A 25,316-nucleotide genomic window follows, 5' to 3' on the forward strand; every position below is an offset into this window, starting at 1 on the left:
AGAAAGCAGAATATAAGGAGAATAGCATTAGATTTGAAGCCATTTAGACCTGGATTTTTCTAGGTCTGTCTCCTCTTTGCTATGTAAGTAATCTCAGGCAAGTTATTCACATTTTCAGAGACTTAATTTTCCCTTCTGTGAAATGGCAATATATCTTCACTAGATAGTAATTATGACAATAATACTGATAAAGTACAGGGCTTGACACATTATTATTACTTGACAATTTTATTTTTTTATTTACCATATTTATCATAAGCTGTAATAATTACTTATAAAACTCTTTTACATGAATGCTTTCAAAGACAATGTTCTAAACTTGACAATTTTAAGACTTGAAGAATAAAAATACGGCAAATTTGAAGTAGCCAAAATGACATATATTATCCAGAAATCAAACCGCTTTTCATAAATTCAGAGCAGGAATCCAAATTTGCAAAACTGTATTTGTCGAATATACTCAAATAATTTTGAACAGTGTTAAGAGGAGAAACAAGGAATACAATGCAATTTATCTTTTACTTATAGTCTTGCTCTAGCCTTTAATTTAGGTAAGGAAAACAATGTTGACTTAATAGACATGACTGTCTGGTAACATAAACTGCATCTGCATAAGGCTCATTAATGATGGACTATGTAATCACTATGTATTCATATAGTTTATTAGTCTTCTGAGGCCCATTAAATGTCATGTTTGAGGTTCCAAGGCTAGACATTGACTCCATTGATATTTGAGCCAATCTGTAATTTCTTATTTCAGTATTCATACTCCAAAAACTTGTTCAATAAATATTTGTTGCATGTTAACATGTGTAATTACTTTGCCAATAAAGGTCCATCTAATCAAGGCTATGGTTTTTCCAGTGGTCATGTATGGAGGTGAGAGCTGGACTGTGAAGAAAGCTGAGTGCTGAAGAATTGATGCTTTTGAACTATGGTGTTGGTGAAGACTCTTGAGAGTCCCTTGGACTGCAAGGAGATCCAACCAGTCCATTCTAAAGAACAGTCCTGGGTGTTCATTGGAAGGACTGATGCTAAAGCTGAAAATCCAGTACTTTGGCCACCTCATGTGAAGAGTTGACTCATTGGAAAAGACTCTAATGCTGGGAGGGATTGGGGGCAGGAGGAGAAGGGGACGACAGAGGATGTGATGGCTGGATGGCATCACTGCTTGATGCACATGACTTTGAGTGAACTCTGGGAGTTGGTGATGGACAGGGAGGCCTGGCATGCTGCGATTCATGGGGTCAGACACGACTGAGCGACTGAACTGAACTGAACATGTGTAAGAAAGTCTACTATTATCTATACTCAAATATCAATTGAATGGATAAAAAGTTATCTTTGCAGTCAATATTTAACAGAAACAAAGCAATCATTTCTTTATATTTGAAATAAATATTTCTAACATCATGAGTTTCTCTTGACAAATTGTGAGATCTCTATTAGAAATGTGAATAATTCTTTAGAACACATAACAAAATATTTATTTGTAGTATCAAGGCCTGGCAAACTTCTCTACATAGGTTTATGAAATCTATCAAACCACATTTAAAATGTTTACATTTCATAAAACTCAAACACTCTTAGCCAAGTATTTCTTGCTTAATTCCATACTTGTATCTACATAAGTTTAATGCACATGTGTTTGATTCACTTAAAATTATGTATATGTTGCTTTTAAATTTATTTCTTTTGTTCTTAGCTAATGTCTTTCTTTGTAGGAGCTCAAAGTCTACTCTATAAATGTTAATGGACATTTTCACAATATCCCTATGAAAGAGATGGCAATGAGTTCTGTGAATTTCACTTAAGTCAAGAAATGTTAACACATAAAACCTCATAGTTTTACTAGTGCTAGGCCCTAAGAGGAATGTGTAACATAAAAAAATTAGCAGATTTCACTCTGGTTTCTCCTCTGTTATCACCAAATGATATTCTAAAAATGGTACACAATTGATTAGAGAAGCTATCATTGTTTATCTGGTAGTAAGAGAACCTATTTTCTATTTCCTTCTCCGCTTCACTCTCAATATACCTGACTAATCCTTCTCCTCTCCCAACTTTCCACAGGTTAGGAAGTAGATGATAATTGCACAAGTTTATGTATACATTCCAGAGTATGCTGTTAGAAATTTGGGAGGAAAATTAAGCTAAATATATATTTGGTGACAAAGTTCCCAAATGTAACTAAAAATCAAGTACAGTAAAAATGACAAAGCTAATAAACCTTTGATACTTTGTGTTCCTCACCCAATACATACCATGTGCTAGAAATTTAAAATACTTATGAACTACATTAAATATATAAGGCTACACAACACTTCACATACTCCAACATGCCCTTAATATATAAGGTAAATTTATAATATTTCTTGGGCTTACAGAATTCAAATGGTAACTTAATACAGTGTTAGGTGGTTAATTTCTGTTAGCATAATCTATAATTTTCACTTTAAAGGAAAGTAAAGCCTGGTTTCTAAGTAATACATAGCCTCCTGTGGAAAAAAATAGAACTTATATGGTTTTCTATATTTACAATTGAATTAATAAAATGCACTTGAGTATGAAAGAAATCTGAATCACATTGAGTTACAATCATGACTATCAAGTAAAGAAAGGGATGGAAATCAGTGAATCAGTGCCCAGAGACTATTTCACAGTTCAGAGGAGAGAGGAATAACGCAAACAGGTATTCATAAAATTCAAAGCTGTTGCTATATTGTAATAAAATAACCTTTACCAGTGAAAATAATATTCTATAATTAATGGTAGTATTTGACAGAACCTAACTTTTCAGTGCTTCAACAATCAGATTATCAATAAGTTGGGGGATATTGGAGGACGTCCAATCATCTCTATACTCGATCGTGATTTTTGCCTCAGTCTCAGATTACCCCTTTTCTTGTTAGAAACAAATGTGAAATTTATAAATGACTACATTTATAAATAATTTATTTTTTGTAATTCTGTTCTGCAGAATAATATCATTATTAATTGCTACAAAAATATATTTTGACCACATTTATTCTGATCAACTTTATTTAAAATCGTCTTTTATATGCATGTATGAGCTCCGTAATATCTTTTTTAAATATAAAAATAAGGTAAAACTAATAGACATACAGAAAAAATACCAACTGAACACTTCAGTTCAGTTCAGTCACTCAGTCATGTCCGACTCTTTGCAACCCCATGAATCGCAGGACACCAGGCCTCCCTGTCCATCACCAACTCCCAGAGTTCACTCAGACTCATGTCCATCGAGTCAGTGATGCCATCCAGCCATCTCATCCTCTGTCGTCCCCTTCTCCTCTTGCCCCCAATCTCTCCCAGCATCAGAGTCTCTTCCAATGAGTCAACTCTTCTCATGAGGTGGCCAAAGTACTGGAGTTTCAGCTCTAGCATCATTCCTTCCAAAGAAATACCAGGGCTAATCTCTTTCAGAATGGACTGGTTGGATCTCCTTGCAGTCCAAGGGATTCTCAGGAGTCTTCTCCAACACCGCTATTTAAAAGCATCAATTCTTCAGTGCTCAGTAGGCCATCTAATTCTCATTAAATTTCCTATAAGATAGTTATTTTTGTTACAATAGTCCCATTTTTAAATAAACCAAGAAACAAGCTTAGAGTATTAAGCAACTTGACCATGGTCACACACCTTAAAAGTACTAAAACCTGGATTCAGATCCCAAATTGCCTAACATTAGAATGAACATTACATGCATATCACTGAAATCCAACTTACTGTTGCTGATGAATGTGTTGCAAAGAAAAATTATTTAACTTTTTATTTTATTAGTCAAAATAAGAAAATAATAAACTTCTTATTAAGTTAAATTATCTCAAGGAAAAAAAGATGGTGAATTAACACAATAAACTAAGACTGAAAATTTTTCCAGCAGAAATTTTACTAAAAAAAAAAAAACAAAAAACTACTCTTGAAAATGTAATTGGGCACACATCAAAATATCATCAAGGATATTAGAACCCATTGTTATGATGAAATAAGATAAAAACTAATTTTGCTAAATGGAATCAACAAGGTCTTTAAACACAATTATATTTAAACCATAATAGGAACACTGAGCTGTTTTATGAGGCAATAATCTGGTTCCCGCGTGGATAAACTATAAGGCTGAAGGCTGGTTAGAGTTTTGTAATAAGAGAACTGGATTATTGCCTCATAAAATTGTTCGGCACTTTTCTCATTGTGATTATTCTACAAGGCTTTGAGAATTCACTTTTAAATAAACGTCAGTTAGACTGCTGCTGCTGCTGCTGCTGCTGCTGCTAAGTCGCTTCAGTCATATCCGACTCTGTGCAACCCCATAGATGGCAGCCCACCAGGCTCCCCCGTCCCTGGGATTCTCCAGGCAAGAACACTGGAGTGGGTTGTCATTTCCTTCTTCAATGTATGAAAGTGAAAAAATAAAGTGAAGTCGCTCAGTCGTGTCCAACTCCTAGCGACTCCATGGACTGCAGCCCACCAGGCCCCTCTGTTCGTGGGATTTTCCAGGCAAGAGTACTGGAGTGGGTTGCCATTGCCTTCTCCCAGTTAGACTGGTAAGTACTTATATGAACAAAATAAAACCTATGACGGAAGTGGTAAAGGTAGACAGCAGCCTTTGTAAATAATAAACAATAGTCTTAGGTCTAAACTTTTTTTTTTAAATATATAATGTGATAAGGTAACAATTCTCAATTTTCAAGACTTTTTTGATTTAAAAAAAATAGTTTTATTCTCTAGGGCATCTGGCCACCAGTTTCCATAGGAAGGTAATAAAGAGATCTTTTGTGTCTGTAACTGGATCTTACTGGGTTCATTTTCACATGGATCAAATGTTCATATAATTCCCATTAGACAAGAATATGTACTTCCAATTCAGTTTTTCTTGTTTATTGTCTTTACAGAAATGTTAGTGAACCCTCTCTGTTCTATCATCACTTTACAAATGTTTTTCACTTAATAATCATCTTTGGTTAACATTTTTGCAGTACATTTCAGTGCACTGAAATACGACTTAGGCTTAATAAAAATTATATAAAACATTATTAAAGACTGGTCAACGACTTTTACTGTTTCACTTCCAAATGGACCTTTCTAAGTATATAGATAAAAGTTACTATAAAACTCTTTATCTTTGATCAGTGACTTCCCTGGTGGCTCAGACGGTAAAGCGTCTGCCTACAATGCAGTACACCTGGGTTCAATCCCTGGGTTGAGAAGATCTCCTGGAGAAGGAAATAGCAACCCACTCCAGTACTCTTGCTGAAAAATCCTATGGACAGAGGAGCCTGGTAGGCTACAGTCCATGGGGTCACAAAGAGTCAGACACGACTGAGTGACTTCACTTTCCCACTTTGATCAGTAAGGCATTTTCCCCCCCATACTCATTCTCTTAACTCTCACTTCCCAAATATATCTCCTTCATGCTGAAATAGTCTGAAAGTCTATCAAGTCATGGCAACTGGCTCAGTACCCAAGGCCTTATAACCTAACCTAGGTCCAAATGTGGTCCCTCTTGATTTAGAGGACTATGAGCTAAAATAGATGAATATCCTGTCTTCTATATACTCAATATACAATGATGAAACAGGGAAAAGCTAAAAAAGTATTACAGAGGAGGAGAAAATCAGAGGCACACAAAAGTAAGTAGTTCATAATTCAGAAATCTTCCTAAGCAAATATTGCTAGAACTCCCTACCTTGGTGAACAGAATAGACCTTGTTCTCCATGGGTAGAGGTAGTCATTCTGTCCTCTTTGCAGCATCCTTTATCATCATCCTTCCTCACATCTGAAAAGGACAGAGCAGTCCTATTCCTGACAATAGAGGACATTTCCTAGTCTGCTTTCTGCCTGGCCAATGTTGGGGGTTGGGGGGTCAGATATCTTTTTTGATCTTCAAAACTCACAGTCTCTTTTAGTCCAGAATGGTAAAAGAACTCTGTTAAATTTTATTATATATATATATATATATATATATATATATATATTTATTTATTTATTTATTTTAATTGGAGGCTAATTACTTTACAATATTGTGGTGGTTTTTGCCATAAATTCACATGAATCAGCCATGGGTGTACATGTGTTCCCCATCCAGACCCTCCCTCTGACCTCTCTCCCCATCCCAGCCCTCAGGGTCATCCCAGTGCACCAGTCCTGAGCACCCTGCCTCATGCATCAAAGCTGGATTGGCGATCTATTTCACATATGATAATATACATTTTCAATGCTATTCTTTCAAATCCTCCCACCCTCGCCTTTTCCCACAGAGTCCAAAAGTCTGTTCTTTACATCTGTCTTTCTTTTGCTGTCTCACATATACGGTTATGGCTACCATCTTTCTAAATTCCACATATATGCATTAATATACTGCACTGGTGTTTTTCTTTCCGATTTACTTTGCTCTATATAATAGGCTCCAGTTTCATCAACCTCATTAGAACTGATTCAAATGTATTCTTTTTAATGGCTGAGTAATACTCCATTGTGTATATACACCACAGCTTTCTTATCCATTCATCTGCTGATGGACATCTAGGTTGCTTCCATGTCCTGGCTATTGTAAACAGTACTGTGATGAACATTGGGGTACATGTGTCTCTTTCAATTCTGGTTTCCTTGGTGTTAATGCACAGCAGTGGGATTGCTGGGCCATATGGCAGTTCTGTTTCCAGTTTTTTAAGAAATCTCTACACTGTTCTCCATAGTGGCTGTACTAGTTTGCATTCCCACCAACAGTGTAAGAGGGTTCCTTTTTCTCCACACCCTCTCCAGCATTTATTGTTTGTAGACTTTTTGATAGCATCCATTCTGACTGGCGTGAAATGGTACCTCATTGTGGTTTTGATTTGCATTTCTCTGATAATGAGTGATGTTGAGCATCTTTTCATGTGTTTGTTATCCATTTGTATATCTTCTTTGGAGAAATGTCTGTTTAGTTCTTTGGCCCATTTTTTGATTGGGTCATTTATTTTTCTGGAATTGAGCTGCAGGAGTTGCTTGTATATTTTTGAGATTAATTCTTTGTCAGTGGCTTCGTTTGTTATTATTTTCTCCCATTCTGAAGGCTGTCTCTTCACCTTGCTTATAATATCCTTCATTGTGCAAAAGCTTTTAAGTTTAATTAGGTCCCATTTGTTCATTTTTGCTTTTATTTCCATTACTCTGAGAGGTGGGTCATGGAGGATCCTGCTGTGATTTATGTCAGAGAGTGTTTTGTCTATGTTTTCCTCTAGGAATTTTATAGTTTCTGGACTTACATTTAGATCTTTAACCCATTTTGAGTTTATTTTTGTGTATGGTGTTAGAAAGTATTCTGGTTTCATTTTTTTACAAGTGGCTGACCAGCTTTCCCAGTACCACTTGTTAAAGAGATTGTCTTTTCTCCATTGTATATTCTTGCCTCCTTTGTCAAAGATAAGGTGTCCATAGGTGCATGGATTTATCTCTGGGCTTTCTATTTTGTTCCATTGATCTATATTTCTGTCTTTGTGCCAGTACCATACTGTCTTGATGACTGATGCTATGTAGTATAGCCTGAAGTCAGGCAGGTTGATTCCTCCAGTTCCATTTTTCTTTCTCAAGACTGCTTTGGCTATTCAAGGTTTTTTGTAATTTCATACAAATTGTGAAATTGTTTGTTCTAATTCTCTGAAAAATACCATTGGAAGCTTGACAGGGATTGCACTGAATCTATAGATTGCTTTGGGTAGTATACTCATTTTCAAAATATTGATTCTTATGATCTATGAACATGGTATATTTCTCCATCTATTTGTGTCCTTTTTGATTCTTTCATCAGTGTTTTATAGCTTTCTATATATAGGTCTTTTGTTTCTTTAGGTATATTTATTTCTAAGTATTTTATTCTTTTTGTTGTAATGGTGAATGGAATTGTTTCCTTAATTTCTCTATTTTCTCATTGTTAGTGTATAGGAATGCAAGGGATTTCTGTGTGTTAATTTTATATCCTGCAACTTTACTGTATTCATTAATTAGCTCTAGTAATTTCTGGTGGAGTCTTCAGGGTTTTCTATGTAGAGGATCATGTCATCTGCAAACAGTGAGAGTTTTACTTCTTCTTTTCCAATCTGGATTCCTTTTATTTCTTTTTCTGTTCTGATTGCTGTGGCCAAATTTCCCAAACTATGTTGAACAGTAGTGGTGAGGGTGGGCACCCTTGTCTTGTTCCTGACTTTAGGGGAAATGCTTTCAATTTTTCACCACTGAGGATAATATTTGCTGTGGGCTTATCATATATGGCTTTTATTATGTTGAGGTATGTTCCTTCTATGCCTGCTTTCTGGAGGGTTTTTATCATAATTGGATGTTGAATTTTGTCAAAGGTTTTCTCTGCATCTATTGAGATAATCGTAGTTTTTATCTTTTAATTTGTTAATGGGGTGTGTCACATTGATTGATTTGCAAATATTAAAGAATGCTTGCATCCCTGGGATAAAGCCCACTTGGTGATGATGTATGATCTTTTTAATACATTGTTGGATTCTGTTTGATAGAAATTTGTTAAGGATTTTTGCATTTATGTTCATCAGTGATACTGGCCTATAGTTTTCTTTTTTTGTGGCATCTTTGTTTGATTTTGGTATTAGGGTGATGGTGGCCTCATAGAGTGAGTTTGGAAGTTTACTTTCCTCTGCAATTTTCTTCAAGAGTTTGAGTAGGATAGGTGTTAGTTCTTCTCTAAATTTTTGGTACAATTCAGCTGTGAAGCCATCTGGTCCTGGGCTTTTGTTTGTTGGAAGATTTCTGATCATGGTTTCTATTTCTGTGCTTGTGATGGGTCTGTTAAGATTTCCTATTTCCTCCTGGTTCAGTTTTGGGAAGCTATACTTTTCTAAGAATTTGTCCAATTCTTCCAAGTTGTCCATTTTATTGGCATATAGTTACTGATATTAGTCTCTTATGATCCTTTGTATTTCTCTGTTGTCTGTTGTGATTTCTCCATTTTCATTTCTAATTTTGTTGATTTGATTCTTCTCCCTTTGTTTCTTGATGAGTCTGGCTAATAGTTTGTCTACTTTATTTATCTTCTCGAAGAACGAGCTTTTAGCTTTGTTGATTTTTGCTATGGTCTCTTTTGTTTCTTTTGCATTTATTTCTGCCCTAATTTTTGTGATTTCTTTCCTTCTACTAACCCTGAGGTTTTTCATTTCTTCTTTTTCTAGTTGTTTTAGGTGTAGAGTTAGGTTATTTATTTCATTTCTCTCCTGTTTCTTGAGGTAGGCGTGTATTGCTATAAACCTTCCCCTTAGCACTGCTTTTACTGAATCCCATAGGTTTTGGGTTGTTACGTTTTCATTTTCATTCATTGCTATGCATATTTTGATTTCTTTTTTGATTTCTTCTGTGATTTGTTCATTATTCAGAAGAGTGTTGTTTAGCTTCCATATGTTTGTATTTTTCATAGTTTTTTCCTGTAGTTGACATCTAATCTTACCACATTGTGATCAGAAAGATGCTTGAGATGATTTCAATATTTTTGAATTTACCAAGGCTAGATTTATGGCCCAGGATGTGATACATCCTGGAGAAGGTTCTGTGTGCACTTGAGAAAAAGGTGAAATTCGTTGTTTTAGGGTGAAATGTCTTATAGATATCAATTAGGACTAATTGTTCCATTGTATCAGTTAAAGTTTGTGTTTCCTTCCTAAATTTCTGTTTAGTTGATCTATTCATATTTGTGAGTGGGGATTAAAGTCTCCCAATATTATTGTGTTATTGTTAATTTCCCATTTCATACTTGTTAGCATTTGTCTTACATATTGTGGTGTTATGTTGGGTGCATATATATTTATAATTGTTATATCTTCTTCTTGGATTGATCCTTTGGTCATTATGTAGTGTCCTTCTTTGTCTCTTTTCACGGACTTTATTTCAAAATCTATTTTATCTGATATGAATATTGCTACTCCTGCTTTCTTTTGGTCTCCTTTTGTGTGAAATATCTTTTTCCATCCCTTCACTTTCAGTCTGTATGTGTCCCTAGGTTTGAGCTGGGTCTCTTGTAGACAGCATATATAGGGGTCTTGTTCTTTTATCCATTCAGCCAGTCTTTGTCTTTTGGTTGGGGCATTCAACCCATTTACATTTAAGATAATTATTGATAAGTAGTACTCTTGCCTGGAAAATCCCATGGACGGAGGAGCCTGGTAGGCTCAAGTCCATGGGGTCGCTAAGAGTCAGACACAACTTAGCGACTTCACTTTCACTTTTCACTTTCATGCACTGGAGAAGGAAATGGCAACCCACTCCAGTGTTCTTGCCTGGAGAATCCCAAGGATGGCAGAGCCTGGTGGGCTGCCATCTCTGGGGTCGCACAGAGTTGGACACGACTGAAGCGACTTAGCAGCAGCAGCAGCATGATCCCATTGCCATTTACTTTGTTGTTTTGGGTTCGTGTTTATGATCCTTTTCTGTATTTTCTGTCTAGAGAAGATCCTTTAGCATTTGTTGGAGAGCTAGTTTGGTGGTGCTTAATTCTCTGAGCTTTTGCTTGTCTGTAAAGCTTTTGATTTCTCCTTCATATTTGAATGAGATCCTTTCTGGGTACAGTAATCTGGGTTGTAGGTTTTTCTCTTACATCACTTTAAGTATGTCCTGCCATTCCCTTCTCGCTTGAAGGGTTTATATTGAAAGATCAGCTGTTATCCTTATAGGGATTCCCTTGTGGGTTAGTTGTTGTTTTTCCCTTGCTGCTGTTCATATTTGTTCTTTGTGTTTGATCTTCGTTAATTTGGTTAATATGTGTCTTGGAGTGTTCTGCCTTGGGTTTATCCTGTTGGGACTCTATGGGTTTCTTGGACTTTGGTGATTATTTCCTTCCCCATTTTAGGGAAGTTTTCAACTATTATCTCCTCAAGTATTTTCTCATTGCCTTTCTTTTTGTCTTCTTCGTCCGGGACTCCTATGATTTGAATGTTAGGGTGTTTAACATTGTCCCAGAGGTCCCTGAGGTTGTCTTCATTTAATTCTTTTTTCTTCTCTGCTTCATTTATTTCTACCATTCTATCTTCTACCTCACTTATCCTATCTTCTGCCTCAGTTATTCTACTGTTGGTTCCCTCCAGAGTGTTTTTTATCTCATTTATTGCATTATTCATTATTGATTGACTCTTTTTTATTTCTTCTAGGGCATTGTAACATTTCTTGCATCTTCTCAATCCTTGCCTCCAGCATATTTATCTGTAACTCCATTTTGTTTTCAAGATTTTGGATCATTCTTAATATCATTTTCTTAATTCTTTTTCAGGTAGACTCCCTATCTCCTCCTCTTTGGTTTGGTTTGGTGGGCTTTTATCATGTTCCTTTACCTGATCAATATTTCTCTGCCTTTTCATCTTATTTAGGTTGTTGTGTTTGGGGTGGCCTTTCTGTATATTGGAAGTTTGTGGTTCCTCTTTATTGTGGAGGTTCCTCTCTTGAGTGGGGTTGGATAAGTGGCTAGTCAAGGTTTTCTGGTTAGGGAAGCCTGCGTCAGTGTTCTGGTGGGTGGAGCTGGATTTCTTCTCTCTGGAGTGCAATGAAGTGTCCAGTAGTGAGTTTTGAGGTATCTATGGGTTTGGTGTGACTTTTGGCCGCCTGTATTTTTCTGCTCAGGGAGAATTCTCCACAAATGTTCCTGCTTTGTGGAGAATTAGCTTGGTATGTCTTGCTCTGAAACTTGTTGGCTCTTGCGTGGAGTTTGGTTTCAGTGTAGGTATGGAGGCTTTTGTATGACTTTTTGTTGATTAATGGTCCCTGGAGTCAGGAGATTTCTGGTGATCCCAAGTTTTGGTTTGTGGCCTCCTGCCTCTGGCTTTCAGTATTATTCTTTTAGTAGCCTCAGGACTTCGCCATCCATACAGCACCAATGACAAAACAGCTAGGTTAAGGGTGAAAAGATTCTTCACAGTGAGGGAGACTCAAAGAGGTTCACAGAGTTATATGAAGAAGAGAAGAGGGAGTAGGGAGATAGAGGTTACCAGGAGAAGAAGAGGGGGAATCAAAGGGGGGGAGAGCAGTCTAGCCAGTAATCAATTTCCTATTTGCTCTCCACAGTCTAGAAGACTCAGAGAGGTTCATGGAGTTCCATAAAGAAGAGAAGAGGAAGGAAGGAGATAGAAGTTGAGCAGGAGGAAAGAGGAGGAATCAAAAGGAGAGAGACCAATCTATCCTGTGATCAGTTCCCTAATTTTCTTCATAGCCCGAAACACCCAAAGAGATTCACATAGTTAAGTAGAGAAGAGAAGGGTGAGGGAGGAGATAGAGGTGACCTGGGGGAGAAAAATGAGAATCAAAAGGACAGACAGCAATCAAGCCAGTAATCACACTCCTAAGTAAAATGGGAACTGAAGATTGGGTTTTTAAAGGTACAAAATTGATAGCAAATACCAAAAAGCAAAGATTTAAAATCTAGAGTAGAGGATCAGTTCAGTTCAGTTCAGTCACTCAGTCATGTTGGACTCGTTGCAACCCCATGAATCACAGCATGCCAGGCCTCCCTGTCCATCACCAACTCCCGGAGTTCACTCAAACTCATGTCCATTGAGTCAGTGATACCATCTAGCCATCTCATCCTCTGTAGTCCCCTTCTCCTCCTGCCCCCAATCCCTCCCAGAATCAGGGTCTTTTCCAATGATTCAATTCTTCACATGAGGTGGCCAAAGTATTGGAATTTCAGCTTCAGCATCAGTCTCTCCAATGAAAACCCAGGACTGATCTCCTTTAGGATGGACTGGTTGGATCTCCCTGCAGTCCAAAGGACTCTCAAGAGTCTTCTCCAACATCACAATAAAAGATCAATTCTTTGGCACTCAGCTTTCTTCACAGTCCAACTCTCACATGCATACATGACCACTGGAAAAACCATAGCCTTGACTAGACGGACCTTTGTTGGCAAAGTAATGTCTCTGCTTTTCAATATGCTGTCTAGGTTGGTCATAATTTTCCTTCCAAGGAGTAAGTGTCTTTTAATTTCATGGCTGCAGTCACCATCCGCAGTGATTTTGGAGCCCCCCCAAAATAAAGTCTGACACTGTTTCCACATCTATTTCCCATGAAGTGATGGGACCAGATGCCATGATCTTCGTTTTCTGAATGTTGAGCTTTAAGCCAACTTTTTCACTCTCCTCTTTCATTTCATCAAGAGGCTTTTTAGTTCCTCTTCACTTTCTGCCATAAGGGTGGTGTCATCTGCATATCTGACATTATTGATATTTCTCCCAGCAATCTTGATTCCAGTTTGTGCTTCCTCCAGCCCAGCGTTTCTCATGATGTACTCTTCATATAAGTTAAATAAGCAGGGTGACAATATACAGCCTTGACGTACTCCTTTTCCTATTTGGAGCCAGTCTCTTGCTCCATGTCCAGTTCTAACTGTTGCTTCCTGACCTGCATATAGGTTTCTCAAGAGGCAGGTCAGGTGGTCTGGTATTCCCATCTCTTTCAGAATTTTCCACAGTTTATTGTGGTCCATACAGTCAAAGGCTTTGGCATAGTCAACAAAGATGTTTTTCTGGAACTCTCTTGCTTTTTTGATGATCCAGCAGATGTTGGCAATTTGATCTCTGGTTCCTCTGCCTTTTCTAAAACCAGCTTGAACATCTGCAAGTTCACAGTTCATGTACTCTGGTATAGACTCTAAAATACAATATTAAAAAAAACAAAACAAAATCGCAAAAGTTAAATAAAAATTATGAAATTTGCTTGAAAAATGGGCGTCTTCTTTTTCAAGGTAATAGGTTTTTAAAATGAAAAGTAAAGGATTAATAAAGAACTTAAAAATTTAAAAATTAAAAAGAAATTAAAAAATTATAATTGTAAAATATATCTAGGAATTTCTCTGGAGCTGTTGAGGGCAGTGTGTGGTCAGTTCAGTTTCAGATAGTTCCTTGTTCCACATTATACTTCGTCTCAAGGTCTATACGTCCCTTCCAATGTAGTTACTGTTAACTACAGGGTTTTAATCTGTTGCACCTGTCACTTCCATAGCCGTTCCCTCTTTATTTTGGCTTCCTCTGTTTGCAAATCTCTTCAGTATCTAACTTCTGCCCTGACACAGGGGGTAGAGGTGGTAATTTATTTAGGCTCACTTTTTCAATTGTGCTGCAGGGAGGGAGGAACACTACATACAAATATCACTGGCATGTGTGACGAGTGCTCGCAGTGTCTGGGTTTCACTGGGTTTGCCCCGGCTCACAGCGTGTGTGCTTTCCTGGTCTACACTGCTTAGGCTTCAGGTTGCTCTGTCGGGAACTGTCTGAGGCGGGCACTGGGTTGCGTGCACTTCCAGATCTATACCGCTCAGGTTCATGTTCTCGGGTACTCCACAAAGGCATAGACTCAATTGGGCCCACGTTTTGTGCCCTTCCCAGGTCTGAGCAGCTCAGGCCACCAGGTGCTTGGCGAGCACCCACTTCCCAGGTGCGGTGCATCTCATCACCTCCCCGGTCCTAGCCACTCGGTTTTCTGCATATGCAGCTGCGTCTCAGGTGTGCCGTGTGTCTCTTCTGGGGAGCTGATCTCTGGCTCTGACCCTCCTGATGGATGTCAACCGTCCAGGATCCTAGGAAGACTTGGTTAGTGACTGCTAGCCTCCTTACAGTTTGGTAGGGGATGGGGCCAAGTTTGCCCCTTTCCTTCCAGCTCTGGCTGGCACCTGCCTGCCTACCTGCCTCTGGCAGGGGAATGGACCAGTCCACAGCTGGCTAGCTCTCCTCTGGTATTTGCTCAGTCCTTTGTTCTGTGATCGGCCTGGCAGTGCCTTAGGTTAGAGCTTTTCATAGGAAAGTTCTCTCTCTCTCTCTCTCTCCTCTTCCCCCTCCCCCCTCTCTGGCTATCCCATAGTTTGGGTTGCTATCTCATGTTAGCTCCCTCAGATTGCCCTCAGGGCATTCAGGCCTGGTCCTTACCCTAAGCAGTGCAGCCCGCGCCTCGCTGTTCAGCCCCTGCTTGCTAGTGGTGGACGTGAGTATCTGGGCTACCTCTCCGATAGAAATTGTAATTGGACCTGTAATCTGTGGGTTTTATTTTTTTATTTTTTCCTCCCAGTTATGTTGCCCTCTGAGATTCCAAAACTCCCCACAGACCCACCAGTGAGATGGTCTCCTGGTGTTTGGAAACTTCTCTTTTAAGACTCCCTCCCCGGGGCGGTTCTCCGTCCCTATCTCTTTTGTCTCTCTTTTTATCTTTTATATTTTGTTCTACCTCCTTTCGAAGACAATGGGCTACCTTTCTGGGTGCCTGGTGTCCTCCACCAGAGTTCAGAAGTTGTTTTGTGGTATTTGCTCAGCGTTCAAATGATCTTTCCATGAATTTGTGGGGGAGAAAGTGGTCTCCCCGCCCTATTCATCTGCCATCTTAGGGCCATCCTCAAAATGTTATTGTATATATATAAAAAAAATTTTATTCCAAACAATTTCATGTCCCATGATCCAAGCCTCATTTTCTGAAGTCCCTTTTAAAAGACACTTCAGAGCAACCACCTTAAGTCAGCAACATCCTAACCTCTTTGTTCAACAGCACAAATTATTTAAGCTTATTTTCTGCATTCCAGATTATCCCAGGCTGTAGTTTTAAGCTCCACATATTTCACCATTGTGTAGGAAAGTTGTCCAGGTCTTCATCTTCCTATAACAGTTTCATCACTGTCACTCCTACCCAAAGCCAATGCCATGTACTTAGTTCTCATTTCAATAGCAATCCAATCTCGTAATGAGATTTTAGTCGTATTTCTCCTGCAATTATGCTTCATGAAATAAACCTCAAGATATCAGGGACTTTCAACAACTATGTTTTATGTTTCTTGATAAAGATGCAGGCAGCCACTAGAAGGTATCTCTGTAGTCATGTGGGGCATGATATTCTCAGTTAGAAAGCATATGTACAAGAGCCCATGCCTAATAATACAAGTGCTTTTACTGGTTTTGTTTTTGTCTATCCCCTAATACAAGCCACTGCAAATGCAAGTCACATGACTGGGGATATATACCCCACATACTTGACTAGGAGTAAATGCAAGGCCCCAAGGTAAAGAATGTAAATATATAAACCTGTTACAAGAAGCAGTGAAGAATTAAAAAATATACATTTTAGAAAGAATTAACAAATGCACAATCATGATGGAAGATTCTAACAAACATCTGACCAGAATAAAAAACTAGGTTGATAGGTCTAAGCATACCAAGAATTTAAAAATATAATTAACTTGGTTTATCTCATACAGATAAAGCCTATCACATATACAGACTTTTTTCCCAACACAAATTACCTAGAGACAGATGAAAATGAAAGAACAATCATCCAAAACTTATGGGACACTGTAGGAGGAGTTCCAAAAGGGAAGCTTATAGCAATACAATCTTACCTCAGGAAACAAGAAAAATCACAAATAAACAATCTACCCTTACACCCGAAGCTGCTAGAGAAAGAAGAACAAGTGACCCTCAAAGTTCACAGAAGGAAAGTAATCAAAGATCAGAGCAGAAATAAATGAAATAGAGATGAACAATAGCAAAGATCAATGAAACTGAATGTTGGTTCTTTGAAAAGATAAACAAAATAGACAAACTTTTGGCCAGACTCATCAAGAAAATAAGGGAAAGGGCTCAAATAAAATTAGAAATGGAAGTTACACTGGATACTACAGAAATACAAAGGATCATAAGAGACTACTACCAGCAACTGTATGCCAGCAAAATGAACAACCTGGCAGAAATGACAAATTTTTGGAAAGGTGTAATCTCCCAAGATTGGAACAGGAAGAAATATGAAGAGAGCAATTACAAGTACTGAAACTGAAACTGTGATCAAAATGATTCCCCAAAACTGAAAGTCCAGGATCCGATGGCTTCACAGGCAAATTCTATCAAACATTTAAAAAGTTAACACCTATCATTTTAAAATGTTCAAAAATTGCAGAGGAAGGAATATTCCCAAACTCATTCTATGAGGCCTCCATCACCCTGATATCAAAACCAGACAAAGATACTACCAAAAAAAAAAACAATTTTTTTCAAGTTAAACTATAAAAATAAATTTAGGCATGCTGCAGGAGAAGAAAGGCCTCAGAAAATTCTACCTAGAAATCAGAGAGGCTATATTCTTTGAACAACAGGAATATAATAGATGTTGACAAAATGGAAAAACATGTAAAATAAGAACTGAATAGATTTGGAAACCAAAAAGTAACTACCTAAACAACTCTTGGATCAAAGAGAAAATGGAAATAGCAATTATACTCTATTTAGGAATTATGGAAAATGAGAAGACTCATATCAAAACTCATCACTGCAACCAGAACACTTCTCAGAGGCAAATGTATAATCATGAACGCATTGCTTAGGAAACAAGAAAGACTGAAAATATCAAAATAAGCTTTTAATATAAGAATCTATAGTAAGAATAGCCAAAATAACACAAAGTAGAAAGACGGAATTAATGAAGTCATAAAGCAGAGAACAAAAGGGGGCTTGAATAAAATTAAAGCAACATTATATACAGCTTCATACATATAAATTTGAAAAATTCAAACTAAACGGATGTTTATAGAAAAATGTAAATTTACTAAAATGGACTCAAATGTATTAAACATTGATTAAGAACACAGGAAACAAGCAAAGATTTTGAATGCATGGTTCATACAGAATCAACATCAACACTGGAATAAAAAAAACAAATACAAAATATATGCATCATATATAATCATACAAATAAAGGCTTAAAGTAGGAGATAAACTATAATAGCACTATACTAAAATAACAACAGATCATGACAGAGTGTAACTTATCTCACAACATGAAGGCTCAAAATTAAAAGTTCTGATTCAAATTTATAGTCTGATCTCTTAAAAAAAAAGTGTCTTTTTTTTTTTTTTTTAAGCTTTGGTCAATCTAATTTCAATAAGGTGGGTCTGTAATGCATTGCTAAGTTAAAAATTCACTTCAAATTGAAAACTACCAACACATTCCTTTTCCATATACACAGGTACCTCTGTGTAAAGGCATACATACACATACCTATCCACATCTACAAAAGAACAATAGAAAAATATTTCTTTTTAAAGAAAATTTTATGGAACATGACATAAAATTAGTAAGAATAAAACATTAAAAACATTCTTATAAACTTAGGAACAACATGGGCATGTCTCATGTTATAGCTCCTATTCCAAGTGCAAAAATGATTTAATCAAAATAGTAACAAAAATATAAAATATTTAAATTTTAATTCAATAAAATAATACAATACCAAAGGAAAAAAATCTATAAAATCTGGATAAAGGGAGAAACATCTTTGGAAGGGAAGATGTTATCTTAGAAAAATAAGTGATTATTGAAATAATCTACTGATTCAGTGCAATCCCAAAGAAAATTCTAGAGTAATACTCTCTATGTTTGACAAAATGATCATAAAATTGTCCAGAATATGAAATAATGGGACTGCCAAGAAATTTATTTTTAAAAAATATGAAGAATGTCTTGTATTTGTTAAAAAACATACTATAAAATCATTTTACTGGTGAGTAGAATTGTACAGGAGGCAAACTTCAGATTCTAGTATGATAGGTGGTGGTTTAGTCACTAAACTGTGTCTGACTCTTTTGCGATCCTGTGGACTGTGGCCCACCAGGCTCCTCTATCGATGGGATTATCCCACCAAGAATACTGGAATGGGTTGCCATTTCCTTCTTCAGGGGATCTTTCCAACCCACGAATTGAACCTGACTCTCCTTCATTGCAGGCAGATTCTCTACTGACTGAGCCACCAGGGAAGTGTAAAGTAACATAGTATAAATCATTTCACTGGTGAGTAGAATTGAACAGGATAAAACAGAATAGAATAGAAAAGAATTAGAATAGAACAGAAGAAAAAGTATCATTGAATTTAGGAATCATAATGTTAGCATTTCAGAAAGTACTGTGAAGCAGTACTATCCATTTTTGAAGCATAGAGAAAATTTTCCTCAGTGGTATTTAAACTAAAATCAAACTAAACAATATAAAATTGAATATGTATGTGTGTGTATACACACACACACACACACGCATATATATATGAAGCCTTAGAGATAAAAATATTTATAAATATAGTTGCTTAATATTTTAATACTGCTGTATGACAACAGATATATTGTTAAAAAGTCAAAAAGAGAATTAAGAGAATGTGGGTAAACATTATATATGTATGGGTGTGTGTGTGTGTGTATATATATATATATCTACTGTATATATATATATACATCTACTATATGTATACATACCATATATATACATACTATATACATATATATTATATATACATACCTTATATATACTATATATATATCTAATATTCAGGGAAAGGCAATTTCAAATGAGGTTTTTTTTTTTTCCAATCAGACTTGAAGAATTTAAAAAGTTTGATAATATCCAGTGTTGGCAAACGTGTGGCAAAATAAATTCTGTAATGTTTTTGTTACAATGGCCTTTTCACTGAGGAAAATTGAGTTATAATTGCTGAATCCAGAAATGTCTCCTCTATGTGTGTGTGAGTGCTCAGTTGTATCCAACCGGTTAAGACCCTATGGACTGGGGCCTACCAAACTCCTCTGTCCATGGGGTTCTCCAGGCAAGAATATTGGAGTGGGTTGCTATTACCTACTCCAGGGGATCTTCCAGATCCAGGGATCAAATCTATGTCTCCTGCATTTCCTGCACTGGCAGGTGTATTATTTACCACTTAGCCACCTGGGAAGCCCATATCTCCTCTAGTTTCTATTGTAAACCATCACATGTTTCTGCAAAGAGATACATAGAAAATATGTTCATTGCGGTACTGATTGCCATGACAAAGAATAAGAAACAAGGCAAATGCCTATCATTTGGGAAATGTTTAAATAAGTAAAGGTACATCATTAAATAGTATGCATCCATTAAAATTAATGAAATAGATCTAAAATACTAACCTTGAAATATGCATTGGATATATTGCTAACTGTAAAAAGCATGTTGCAGTCAAACATGCAGAGCATAACCCATTTCTTAATGATGAAATATGAAGAGGTATGTATGCATTGCACATGTGTATGCTTATGAAGGTGTACATATCCTTACTAGAGTGACATTAGAGTAGTAGAGAGAGGTTTCATTTATTAACATTACTATAATTATTATTTTTTGTTAAAATCAAATTTTATCTCCAGCACTGTTTAACTATAAAGATCAGGGATTCTTTTAAAATTTTAAATTTTTACTAGGCCTGGTTCTATAAAAGAAATTGCAGAGATTATTTTTTGAATGGGTATTAATTTTCTATGCACAGTAGAAATTAATTATTGTTAAAATATCTAAGATCTGTTAGATATCAATTTTTATATTGATAAATTTTTATTTGATCAATTAAAAGAAAGCCCACTTTCTATTGATATCCTTCCCACCAATTTTTTTTAAACCTCCATTTTATTACATTGAAAATACATAGTGGGTGTTACTTGAAATCTGATGAACAGTATTAACAACATTAATGATAACCTATGAAGCTGAAATACCAATTAAATAAATATGCCTAATTACAGCCCTTTGAGGAAATGGTCATTTTAAAATATTTACTAGACCATTAAATTCCTAGGGAAATATGTCAAATAATTTTAGGAAAGTTTTTCCTATAATTATGCCTATCTCAAAGTCAGGGTCTCAGAATTTGTCCAAAATTACATTTTCTTGAAACATAAAAGTCACTGCTCTATATGACTTTTCCTTTTGGTCTTATGACCACATTCCTTGCTGCAGAGCCATGTTTCTACAAATGAAAAGCCCCTAGGATGTCTCTGTGTAATTTCAAAGTTCTATGTCACATTAACAATCTACCTTAGAGCTTGAGAGGAAAAAGACTGTGTACAGTATTTAAAATTGCCCACTTTTTCAAAAAGCTAGAAGAAAATGTATAGTAAGCAAAGAAATATGAATAGAATTTGACTCAATAGTTTTGCTAATATTTTGCTGTAGTCCAATATACCAAAATCACTGCAGATGGTAATTGCAGCCCTGAAATTAAAAGACGCTTACTCCTTGGAAGGAAAGTTATGACCAACCTAGACAGCATATTAAAAAGCATAGACATTACTTTGTCAACAAAGGTCCGTCTAGTCAAGGCTATGGTTTTTCCAATGGTCATATATGGATGTGAGAGTTGGACTATAAAGAAAGTTGAGCACAGAAGAATTAATGCTTTTGAACTGTGGTGTTGGAGAAGACTCTTGAGAGTCCCTTGGACTGCAAGGAGATCCAGCCAGTCCATCCTAAAGGAGATCAGTCCTGGGTGTTCATTGGAAGGACTAATACTGAAGCTGAAACTCCAGTACTTTGGCCACCTGATGCAAAGAACTGACTCATTTGAAAAGACCCTGATGCTGGGAAAGATTGAGGGCAAGAGAAGGGGATGACAGAGGATGAGATGGTTGGATGGCATCACCATCTCAATGGACATGGGTTTGGGTGGACTCCAGGAGTTGGTGATGGACAGAGAGGCCTGGTGTGCTGTGATTCATGGGGTTACAAAGAGTTGGACACGACTGAGTGACTGAACTGAATTGAATGTAAAACAAACAGAACTGGGGAAACTGAGTTTGAGGTTATTCCGGAACCGCAGTCTTTCTCTGTAGACTGAGCCTGGCTGACCTCCCCATGACAAACCAAGCCACAGAAACCTGGTACCATAGCTTTCCACATCACCACCTCCGTCCTCTGGAACTCAGTTCCTGTGCTAATGGCAGATATCCCTTGGAAATCACAACTCTTTCCTTCAGAGTCTGAATCTAATCTCACAGCCCTTCTGAACATAGTAATTCAGGTAACTATCAACAGTGTTTTAGAGCTCACATTCAAAATGAAGTATATTGTCCATTTCCCTCCTACATAAACAATTTTAACCATGTTTGTTTTTTTCTAACACAATCATACATACTCTTGCTAATATGCCTTTACTTTTTTTCTTTCCCCTTTAAAATGTCCTCTTACAACATTAAAGAAAAGAAAGAAAAGCTGCAGTCTCTGTCCTAACCTCCCCCACGTATAGTCCTATATCTCAGAGCCTTCTGGGTATAGTTATTCCATTGTGTGTGTGTTTAGTCCAACTCCTTGCGACCCCATGGACTGCAGCCTGCCAGGTTCCTCTGTCAGTGGAATTTTCCAGGCAAGAATACTGGAGTGGGTTGCCATTTCCCCAACCCAGGGATCTTCCTTCCCCACCCAGGGATAGAACCTGCATCTATCTGTCACCTGCACTGGCAGGCAGATTCACCACTAGTGCCACCTGGGAAGCCCTCTTTCAACATTGCTGCCATTCAAATCCTCACCATCTTTCAAGACCAAGTTCCTATCTTGCTTTTTTTTTTTCTTTTTTTTTTAAGCAGCCTCTCAGACAATGATCTGGCAGGCCATTGGGAACTCTGACTCCTCTGAAGGCCTCCTTCAGTATTTCTCACACAGTGTAGGGAGCTGATTTTATCAGTAATCCTCTTAATTCTCTAACTTACAAATGCCACTATCAGTGGGAATATGCTCCATCAGTTCAGTTCAGTTCGGTCACTCAGTCGTGTCTGACTTTTTGTGACTCCATGGACTGCAGCACACCAGGCTTCCCTGTCCACCACCAACTCCCAGAGCTTCTCAAACAGAGCGGAGAAAGGGTTACTAACAATAATTAGTAACACCTCTAGGTTTTTAATGATTCTAAGTACAGGCTAAAAGACGTTAGTGAAGCTGATCATTTTTTCTAGTTAAGAACAAGTCCCTTCATATTGGTTTTTTTTTTTTTTCCCTAGGAGTACTACACCAGAACAGGATTTTAAAACTATTCATGAGAATTAAAAAAAGTGCAGATGACATTTCAGAACTTCATTTAAAAAATATCATTTGTAGACAGCAAAATACATGTTATATTCCCATGGGATTTAACATTCAAATCAAATTAGAAAATGTTACTTTATAAACTTTATAATAAAATTGCTTCAGATTCTTATCAGTGAGCAACATCCTCTTAATTCCTGGATTGGAGCATGAAAACTATATACATTTACTTTCACTGGTGATGATCTATTTATTCTGAATTAATTCTACCTACAAAGCACATTAACATGTACATTGCAAAGGTATTGTACTGCCTTCTAATCCAGTGGAGAATATAAATGGACTGTATTTCAAAAAGATTGTAAATATTTGGGGGGATTTAAATGCTAAAAATGTGCATACTTCACATATTTGAAATACTCATTAATAGATTTAAATACCATTAAGAAAATGCTGCTGCTGCTGCTGCTAAGTCGCTTCAGTCGTGTCCAACTCTGTGCGACCCCATAGATGGCAGCCCACCAGGCTCCTCTGTCCCTGGGATTCTCCAGTCAAGAACACTGGAGTGGGCTGCCATTTCCTTCTCCAATGCATGAAAGTGAAAAGTGAAAGTGAAGTCGCTCAGTTGTTCCTGACTCTTCAGGACCCCATGGACTGCAGCCTACCAGGTGCACTATTTTAAAGTTAAGCATTGATACTGTAATATATTAAATGTATAGTATTATGTTTAACATCAATAAAGAGGATCATGCTGCAGGGAGAGGTGTTCAATTTTTTCCCCCCACAAAGGACATTTATACTGTCAAAGCATAACTTTCAAAAAGTTTAAAATGTAACTCTCACTCAAATAGAGAATAGGTATATGTCAAAAATGTATTCAACTCATTCATGAGGGAACTGTAAGATGATAAAGCCAATTCAATAAGTATTAGAGACAGAGAGATGTAAATAACTAATAAGGAGGAATGTCATGCTAAAAGAAGTTTGCTAAGTTAAACAGGTTAAAGTCTTGCAGGGCAATACAACAGTGAAAATTAGTATCTAGTTCTATCCATGGTAGGGATCATTTGCATTTTTTCTGGATAAAACCCACAAGTTCACAGAGAATATAACAAAATCAGTAGGACATCAAACTAAGGCATGATCTCCTAAGGAATATTCATTTGAAAGCTCTGTTAGATAGTGTTCCAGTATGACATGGAAAGCTATGCAGTCATGCTTATGGCTTACTTAAATTTCTAGATACTTTTTCTTAACACTAAGAAATATCACCTTTGTACGTAGTTCACTTCTTACTTACATGACCAGCATTTTGAATTCTCTTCTTACTGACGCACTCTCAGTCTCTCCCTCTACCTCCCCCATCTCCGCCTCACCACAACATATACCCAGAGAAAGCTCTTATTTGTGTTTTCAGCATCTTATGAGAATTATTCCACATATAGAAGTGTAATGTATAAAGAAACTGTGTGGCAATGTGGATGCTTGACCAGTCTCAACGACCCAAGTTCTAAAGTATCTCAGTAAAATTTCAATTTGCCTCATGTTTTAGACCTTCAGATCTTTTAAATAGTACAAAGAAAGCCTTATATCATAAATTATGGGGTAAGCCATATTGCTTTATGAGGCGTCTGGGTCTTTTCTTTCTCATCTTTAAAATAATCTAATAAAGATGTTCTTTACTAAATATGATATGACTGAATTTGCAGGCAACAGCTCTTTCAGGATATAGACCTGGAGTGGAAGACACCATGGCAACCCTTTGCAATTAACATGCCTATGGAAATAAACAAATCAATCTAATTTTCTATCGATTTGGCACATCTAATCCCCCACATCCCTTACTGAACATGAGTAAATTTTACTATGAAAACATCACCAGTGATTTTCTGTTTTGGCATTTGCTCCAGGCAGGAAGCATATCCATTAGCAAGTAGCATCAAGAAAGGGAATACAGATTGAGCGCTAAGACTTTTGTCCAGGAAGATGAGAGATGCTGAAATTCAGCCCCAGCTTCCCTCTTCAAGCCTGGGATCCATGGGGTTTCATATCTCTGAAGGGAATACTCCATTAAAAATTCACACAAAGGTAACTTTTGGATAAACTTTGGTTGCTAGTGATCCACCTTATCAAAGCAATAGTGGCCTCATTCTACCTCTGAATCAGAAGGTACATTCTAAGTGGAGAGATTTCATATATGCATATATAGCCACACACATATAAATATGCTTAACACAATTATTTTTAGAGAAGCAAAATTAAATAACTAAAGATGGGACAGGTGTGGACAGGAGACTCAGAAATTAGAAATTCATAGCACTTGAGAATGAAAATAATAGGTAACATTTATTAAGAACATACTGTGTCCCCAAACTAAACTACATTCTTTATGTGACTCATTTCAATATTATGTTGCATAACAGATTCTACATATGCAATAACTGTCTTTAGCTGTGTATGACTGAGTGAACTGATCAGAAAT

The 25,316-nt window shown here is 36.9% G+C and overlaps 1 long non-coding RNA gene across 1 annotated transcript in view; it reads right to left on the minus strand.

The window, feature by feature from the left end:
• Positions 1-218: 218 nt before the first annotated feature.
• LOC147375670 (uncharacterized) overlaps positions 219-25,316 on the minus strand; it is a 163,139-nt gene continuing 138,041 nt past the window's right edge. Inside the window, exon 2 of the long non-coding RNA XR_015161583.1 lies at positions 219-3,566. This is a non-coding gene — a long non-coding RNA (uncharacterized LOC147375670). The remainder of the gene's footprint in view (positions 3,567-25,316) is intronic.

Source organism: Bos grunniens, chromosome 3, assembly GCF_055505025.1.
Source record: "Bos grunniens cultivar Pamir isolate PY7600 chromosome 3, Bosgru_T2T1.0, whole genome shotgun sequence".
Lineage (NCBI taxonomy): Eukaryota > Metazoa > Chordata > Mammalia > Artiodactyla > Bovidae > Bos > Bos grunniens.